The sequence below is a fragment of the Chinchilla lanigera genome, unplaced genomic scaffold (assembly GCF_000276665.1).
Source record: "Chinchilla lanigera isolate Chin_1 unplaced genomic scaffold, ChiLan1.0 scaffold00041, whole genome shotgun sequence".
NCBI classification, from domain to species: domain Eukaryota; kingdom Metazoa; phylum Chordata; class Mammalia; order Rodentia; family Chinchillidae; genus Chinchilla; species Chinchilla lanigera.
The window spans coordinates 15,468,454-15,476,101 of NW_004955442.1; the positions used below are offsets into that span (position 1 = coordinate 15,468,454).

General features: G+C 46.4%; 1 protein-coding gene across 1 annotated transcript in view; it reads left to right on the plus strand.

The window, feature by feature from the left end:
* The first annotated feature begins 1,148 nt into the window (after nucleotides 1–1,148).
* Igfals (insulin-like growth factor binding protein, acid labile subunit) overlaps nucleotides 1,149–7,648 on the plus strand; it is a 12,514-nt gene continuing 6,014 nt past the window's right edge. Inside the window, exon 1 of the mRNA XM_005391511.2 lies at nucleotides 1,149–1,324. The gene's annotated coding sequence lies outside the window, so the exon portion shown is untranslated. The remainder of the gene's footprint in view (nucleotides 1,325–7,648) is intronic.

The following is a 7,648-nucleotide window of genomic DNA, read 5'->3' on the forward strand; positions in this document are numbered from 1 at the left end:
CAGAGCTGGGTTTGGGCCCTGTCCTGACCCTCTGTGCCCTCCCACTCGTGTGCACACCAGCATGCTTGCTGCTGCAGTATTCTGTGCCTGCCAGGTCACCACAGCGGCATTGCTGATGGTGTCGCTGGCCGCAGGGGTGGACTCAGGCTCCAGCTGCCGCCCCTCCCTGGAGGTCGGGTTGCCATGGCCCAAAGCCCCATTCTGGGTCAGACTTGGACTGTCTGGTGACCATTCCTGTGTTGGGTGTCTTGTTAGCACCAGCTGGGGTGTGAGCCAGAGGCTCCAGGGTGACAAATGGAATTTCTTTCTTTTTTTTTTTTTTTAGTCTTTTTGGGATAGGGTCTTGCTATGCTGTTCAGGCTGGCCTTGAATTCACTATATAGCTCAGCCTGGTCTCAAACTCACAAAGACCCTCCTGCCTCAGCCTCCCGAGTGCTGGGATTACAGGTGTGCGCCACCATGTCCGGCACAAATGGAATTTCTGAGGGCTTTGAGGTATATCATTTTCTCCCTGATAGCTTCCCAAGTAGTTGAGATTATAGGTCTAGTCATCCTGGCTTTTGCTGCTGCTATGAACAGGGGCTCTCTAATGCCTGTGGGATTAGAAGACAGCAGAGGCGCATTGGCCCTGTATAGAAAGCCCACGGCCGGGGCCTTGAGGATCGGTTAGTGGAAACTGAAAGCTTACTTCCGGGGGTGCCAGGATGCTCTGAGGAATTTAGTTATGGAGCTTGTTTTCTGGAGGAGGAATGAGCACTGTGAAGCACACTCAGCCTGTCACTCTCACCTAGGGTGGCTGGGGAGGCCTCTCCCAGACGGTGATACTGGACTAAGAATGGAGATGGTGGGTGAGAAATGCAGAGGCCTTTGGGGCAGAAGAGCAAAATGGCTGCAAGTGTGAAGGTAGAGCAGGGACATGGGGGGCTGTGTGGGCCATGTGGACACCGGTATCCACTCTGAGCACAGAGTATGCCGTGGCTGGCCAGGAAACCAATTCCAGGCCTTTTCCAGGATTTCTGATGCCTGTGGAAGGAAGGAGGGCCGTGTTCTCAGCCAGGCTTTGATGGGGTGGGGGAGTGGGAGCCCCAGGGGATGCCATGCTGCGACACTGCTGGCTGCGGGGGGGGGGGGGACTTGGGAGCTCTGTGGGATTGGTGGGCAGTAAGCTGGCAGTGTCTTGTGAACTGGGTGGGAGAAGCAGTCCAGGGCAAAGTCTCACACCCAGAGAATTGCAGTGAGGCTGAGTCCAGAGATCAGAGGTCAGGGAGATGAGGAGGGGCCCAGCAGGCACGGAGCAAACTGAAAGGGCAGCGGCCTGCTTCAGGTATGGTGAGCTGGGTTGAGGCTGAGCACCTATTAATGATTCCCTTCTGATTTGATAAGTTATCTGAACAGATTTTCTGATACTGTTATATATTTTTTGGGCTAAATCCAATTTCATCATAATTTCAGTTACTGGATTCAATTTGCTGGTTTCTCTTTTGTACAGTTCCCATCTGGCTTTGATGTGTCGTGTTTATCCTTTCCTTCGGGGTTTGCAGAAGGTAATTCTAGTTGGTTCTGCAGTAAGAGCCTCTGGGCCTGTTGTCCTTTGCTTGTTTGTTGCAGTTCTGGGGCTGGAACCTAAGCCTGTGTGTTAGGCCAGTGCTCACCGAGATCCACTCCAGCCCCAGCTGGTTTTTTAAAACCAGCAATTGTTGTTTTTCAGTGGTAATAGGGTTATGAATTACACAGTTTTTTTGTTTCTTGTCTTACATTTTAAAATCAGGTAGGTCTGTACTGCTTAACCTGGGCATCAGGTCTCTCTCCTTTTGTGGCAGTGGTAGGGATAGAACCCAGGGCCTCTCATGATCCACAGGGGAGCTACCGTCCCTTGTCTTCTTGTTCTGGATCCTCCTGGGCCTCTCACCTCCTTTCCTAAGGTGAATGTAAAGCAGGTTTCCCTTTATGTGGCTCAGGGTCAGCGTCAGACAGCTTGGCTGCACCATGCTTCATTACTTTCCCTGCCACATGCACAAGTGTCCAAGGTGGCCAAAGTCACTGCATCTCATATATCTGAGGCGTCTCCATGACCTGTTCCTGACCTGACTGCAGCGCCTTCCTTTCTGTCTGAGGAGTTTCATGTTTAAAGCATTACTCCATTGCCCTGCTTCTGGTTTCCCTGGGTTTCTGTGGTCCACGGCAGGTTCTATGTCACCTCCGGCCACATCCATGTGCATTTTGTTTGGCCCTTTGCTGATGCCTCTGGGACATGCCCACTTGTCCCTCCTGTCCCACCATGGGCCCCAGGGTCTAGCTTCTCCGGGCAGTGTAGCTGTTCCTACAGGCCAGCATATGGGTCCTGGACCCTCTTCAGTCAGATGCCACCAGGTTGCTGGGCGTGATGGCACACGCCTGTGATCCCAGCACTCGGGAGGCCTTTAGCAACTGTCTTCCCCTGGGCCACCCATTGCCGTGGATATCTGTTTCTGCCAGGAGCAGCAGGGAGGCCTGGGCTCACATGGGCAGGCCCCAGAGAGGGGCTGCTGAGGCCTATGGATGGTGGGAGGAGGCCGGCACTGCCCGCAGGTCCACCTGAGTCTCTGACACCTCGAGTACAAGCACCCCCAGCTCAAAGACCGTTTATTCTGTTTTGCAGCTAATATCCTTAACTTTTTAAACTCTACCATGCTATATTTTACCAACCAGTAATTAATTTCCCTCCTGACAGTCCTTTGTGGATTGCAGGGCCTGTCTCACTACTGTGAAGGGGTAGAGGCTGGGCAGGCAGGAAGGGAACTGATCATATGATGTCAGCCATCTGCAGAACTGGCAGCTTCAATACCCTACTCAGTAACTGATAGAACAGCCTGACAGAGCATGAGCAATGATACAAGGGAAAGCCACCACTCAGCTGAGTCTGCTGTTTACAGAACATGGCTCCAAGGGCTGGGCGTGGTGGTGTACGCCTGTAATCCCAGCACTCGGCAGGCTGAGGATCACTGCGAGTTTGAGACCAGCCTGGTCTACAAAGTGAGCTCAGGGCCAGCCTGAGCTCAAGAGTGAGACCCTGTCTCAAAAAGAAAAAACAAAACACAGAACATGGCACCAATGCTTTTTTCAGATGCTCAAAAAATAGATCATAGTTTAGACCACAAGTAAGGTCACAAAATTAAAACGGCTTAAATTATACAAAGTGTGTTTTTAACCCCAGCAAAGTCAGTGATTCACAAAACAAGTCTAAGAAAATTCCAAATGTTCCACAATTAAAACATTTATAAAGAGAGGCTGAGGCAGGAGGATCGCTGCAAATTTGAGGCCAGCTTAGGCTACAAAGTGAGTTTAAGGCCAGCCTGAACTGTGTAGTGAAACCCTTTCTCAAAAAGACAAAACAAACAAAAACATTTGGGTCAAAGAAGAAACACATTGTGTCAAAACTTGTGGAATGCACCTAATTGTTTTTTGCTTTTTTGTGGGTACTGTGAATCAAACTCAGGACCTCATGCTTGCCAGGCAGGTGCTATGCCACTGAGCTATATCCCTGGCCCTCAGTTTGTTTGTTTGGTTTTTTGAGACAGGGTCTCCTTCTGTAGTCCAGGCTGGCCTTGAACTCAGAGGGATCCTCCTGCCTCAGCCTCTTGAGTGCTGGGATTACAGGGGAGTCCTGGGATTACAGGCATGTACCAGCATATCTGGCTGAAATTTAAAGTTTTAAATACCTATTTGATACAAGAAAGGTGTCAAATAAAGAATGTAGACTTCTTGTTAAGAAACTTGAAAATAAATGAAACCCAAAGTAATCAGGAAAGATTAGAGGAAATCAGTGAAACAGAAAACTCAAGTGTAGTTATCTGAAAGATTAACAAACTGAGAAACCCTTAGCTAGACTGACCAAGAAAATTAGAGAACACATAAATTGTGTAAAAGGAAATCACTACTGATACTGCAGAAGTTAATAGGACTTATAAGAGAATATTAGGAAAACCCTATAGTAAACAGATAAATTAGATGGACAAATTCCTAGAAAGACAGAAATCACTGAAATTTACTCAAAAAAAAAGAAAGAAAAAGAAACACAGCCAGCATACTTACCCACTCAGTAGGCTGATGTAGGAGGATCATCTGAGCCTACGACTTCGGGGGGAAAATAGCAAGACACTGATGGTGGTGACACTGGGTTCACCTGGAAAGTCTTCCAGTCAGCTAATCAGCAACATCAATTCCCTCCCTAACACAGTCACAGCTTCCAGGGATTAGGACATGGGCATCTTTGGCAGGGTTCTGTCTGTCACAGAATTTATGCAAAGCATACAGCTAGTACCATAATCAATGGCGAATGACTGGATGCTTCTCTCTAAAATCCTGCAAGGCACAGACATTCATGGGCATGCAGTAAGGCACATGGTAGGACAGGATAGTAAACCTATAGAAAGGAAAAAATTAAAAATGTCCTTGTTTGCAGATGACATGACTGTAACCGCAGCAAATCCTAAGGACACAAATTCACATGCATCTGGAATGGCAACATCACAGAGCCCTGGGATACAAGATGATTAGTTCACTGTATTTCTATATACTATTAATCCAGAAGTGAAATTAAGAAAATTCCTTTCACAATGGCATCAAAACTAGTATAATACCTAAGAACTCTTTAACAAAGGAAATTAAGACTTTTTTTTCTTTCTTCCTCCTCTCTTACCCCACCCCACCCCTCCCCTTCCTTTGTTTTTCCTCAGCAGTACTAGGGATTGAGCTCAAGGTCCTTTGCACTCAGCTACATTCCTACCTCTTATTTGTTGTTGTTGTTTTGTTTTTGTGAGACAGGGTCTTGCTTTGTAGTCTAGGCTGGCCTCAACTCACAGCAGTCTTCCTGCCCCAGGCTCCCAAGTGCTGGGATTACAGGTGTGTGCCACCACGCCTGGCTCTCACCTCTTATTTTTGAGATAACATCTCACTAAACTGCAACATCTGGGCTTGAACTTGCAATCCTCCTGCCTCAGCCACCCAAAAATGCTGGGATTACAGGCATATACTTCTATGTGGGTATTGTAGTGTAAGACTTACATACTAAAAACACAGGGAGGAGCTTGAGTATATGGCTCAGGGGTACAGCACTTGCCTAGCATGTGCAAGGTCCTGGCTTCCAACCCTAGAACTGCAAAAAGCAAGCAAGCAAACAAACAAACTGAGGATATCTCTTAAGAGAAATTAACAAATAAATGGAAAAATGTTCTGTGTTCACTGATCAGAAGAATATTGTTGACACACCATTTCTTAGCAGGTCCAGCGCAACTGCTTCAAAATTCCAACAGGCTTTTTAAAAGAAAGTATCAAAGCACATTCTAAATTTGCATGGGAATACAAGGACTGTAAGACCCAAAAGAGTTTTGAAAAAGAACAAACTTGTAGGACCCCAGACTAAGTGATTTCATAACTCACTATAAAGCCACACTATGAAAATGTGGAAATGGACACTTTTCCATTCCCTGGGGCAGGTCCTGAACATCTTGAGAGTTCGAATCCTTATATTCACAGCCAACTGACTTCCCACTAAAGACACCACTGCATCCCCACAGGGGAGAGGATGGTCTTCTCAACAAATGGGGTCAGGAGACTCAGACATCCATATGCGAAAGGTGCAGCTACTCTCACCTCACAGCACATGTGCAGATGAACTCAAATCAGATAAGAAAACTAAAGAAAAGCTGGGTGTTTTGGTGCACATCTGTGATCCCAGTTACTTGGGAGAATGAGGCAGGAGATTCCCAAGACTGTGCCCAGTCTAGGCAATTTAGTGAGATCTTGTCTCAAAAAAACCCCAAAAAAACCCAAACCAGAACAACAACAACAACAACAACAAAAACCAAACAAAACCAAAAATGACCTAAACAAAGTTAGCTAAAACTATCAAGCTTTCAAAGGAAGATGTACTAGAAAATGTGGAATCTTAGGTTAGGCAGATTTCCTAGACATGACACCCCAATCATATGGTATAAGAAGAAAAATTGGTATTTCTGCAATTCGAGAGATGATGTTTTTAAAAAAGACAAGACACAGAATGGGAAAAATATGTCCAAGGCTTAGATATCTAGAGGTAAAATATGTCCAAGGCTTAGATATCTAGAGGTGGCGCAGGCCTGTAAACCCAGCACTTGGGAGGCTGAGGCAAAAGTATTGCTGGGAGGCCAGCAGGGTTACATACATAGTGAGTTCAAGGCCAGCCTAACCTACATAGCAAGATGCTGTCTCAAAAATAAAAAACCACCCCCGAAAATATATAATCTAGTAACAAAGTCAGCCATTGTGGAACATGCCTGCAATTCCAGGAGTCTGGGAGATTGAGGCAGGTTTAAATCCAGCCTGGACAATTTGGTGACTCAGGGAGATCCTGTCCCAGGAAAAAAAAAAAAAGGCCAGGTGAGGTATCATGTGCCTGTCACTCCAGCACTAGGGGGCCAAGGGAGGAGTGCCGCAAGTTGGAGGCCAGTCTGAGCTACATAGTGAGTTCAAGGCCAGACTGGATTAAAAAGTAAGACCGTGTCTCAAAAACCAAAATAAAAAAATAAAAATAAGCCAGGCATGGTGGTGCACACCTGTAATTCCAGCACTTGCAGGGAGCTGAGGCAGGAGAATTGTTGCAAATTCTAGACCAGCCTGGGCTACAAAGTGAGCTCAAGGCCAGCCTGAACTGTATAGTGAGACTCTGTCTCAGAAAAACAAAACAAAACAAAATAAAATAAAATTTAAAAGGGCTAGAGATGTATCTTGGTGTGAATGCCCTAGGTTCAATCCCCAATACCATATACACACACACCCCAAAAAAGAGCAAGACTTGAATACACTGTTTCAACAAAAGAAGGTATAAGAATGGCCAATAAATACATGAAAAGGTGCCTGGTGCTACTAGTTTTCAGGGAAAAGCAAATTACCAGAATAGTTAAAAAAAACACCATCACCACAGATATAAAAAACAGTAGCAGGGGCTGGGGATTTAGCTCAGCGGCACATTGTCTGCCTAGCAAGCGCGAGGTCATGAGTTCGATTCCCGGTTCCGGAAGAAAAAGAACAAAAACAGAAACAAACAACAACAACAACAAAAAAAACCAGTAGCAAATGGTGAGGCTGTGGAACAACTGCAGCTCTCATCACTTTGAAAAGGTTAAAAAATCCTGTCTCAACAAACAAACAAAAATCCACCCAAGACAAATGAAGCACGTCTACACAAGGACTTGACAGGGGCACTGTTCACTGACCCCAGGATGGAGATGAGCCAGTGCCCATCAGGTGGACAAGGTGCAGAGCATCCCACTCAGCCATGTTGGAACAAGGCACCAACACAGGATGCAACATGGATGAGCCCAACAGCATCGCGCTCGGGCAGGAGGAGGGCCCAGCTCAAGTGACCAGTCTGGGTGGTGGTGACGGTGGAGCAAAGACACACTCCAACTGATCTGCTGTGTGCATGAGGCTATGGCAGTGCTTTATGCACAGATATCACTGATAACAGTTGTCTGGGGAAAAGGCATGGGTCCAGGGGATGTGCTTGTCAATACTTTGTTACCCGTTTACCACACTTCTAAAAAATATGATTCCAGCCAAGACAGAAAGTGAAATCGAGGAAAGAAAGATAACACAGAACAGCACTGAAAATAGTAGGCTGAGGCAGGAG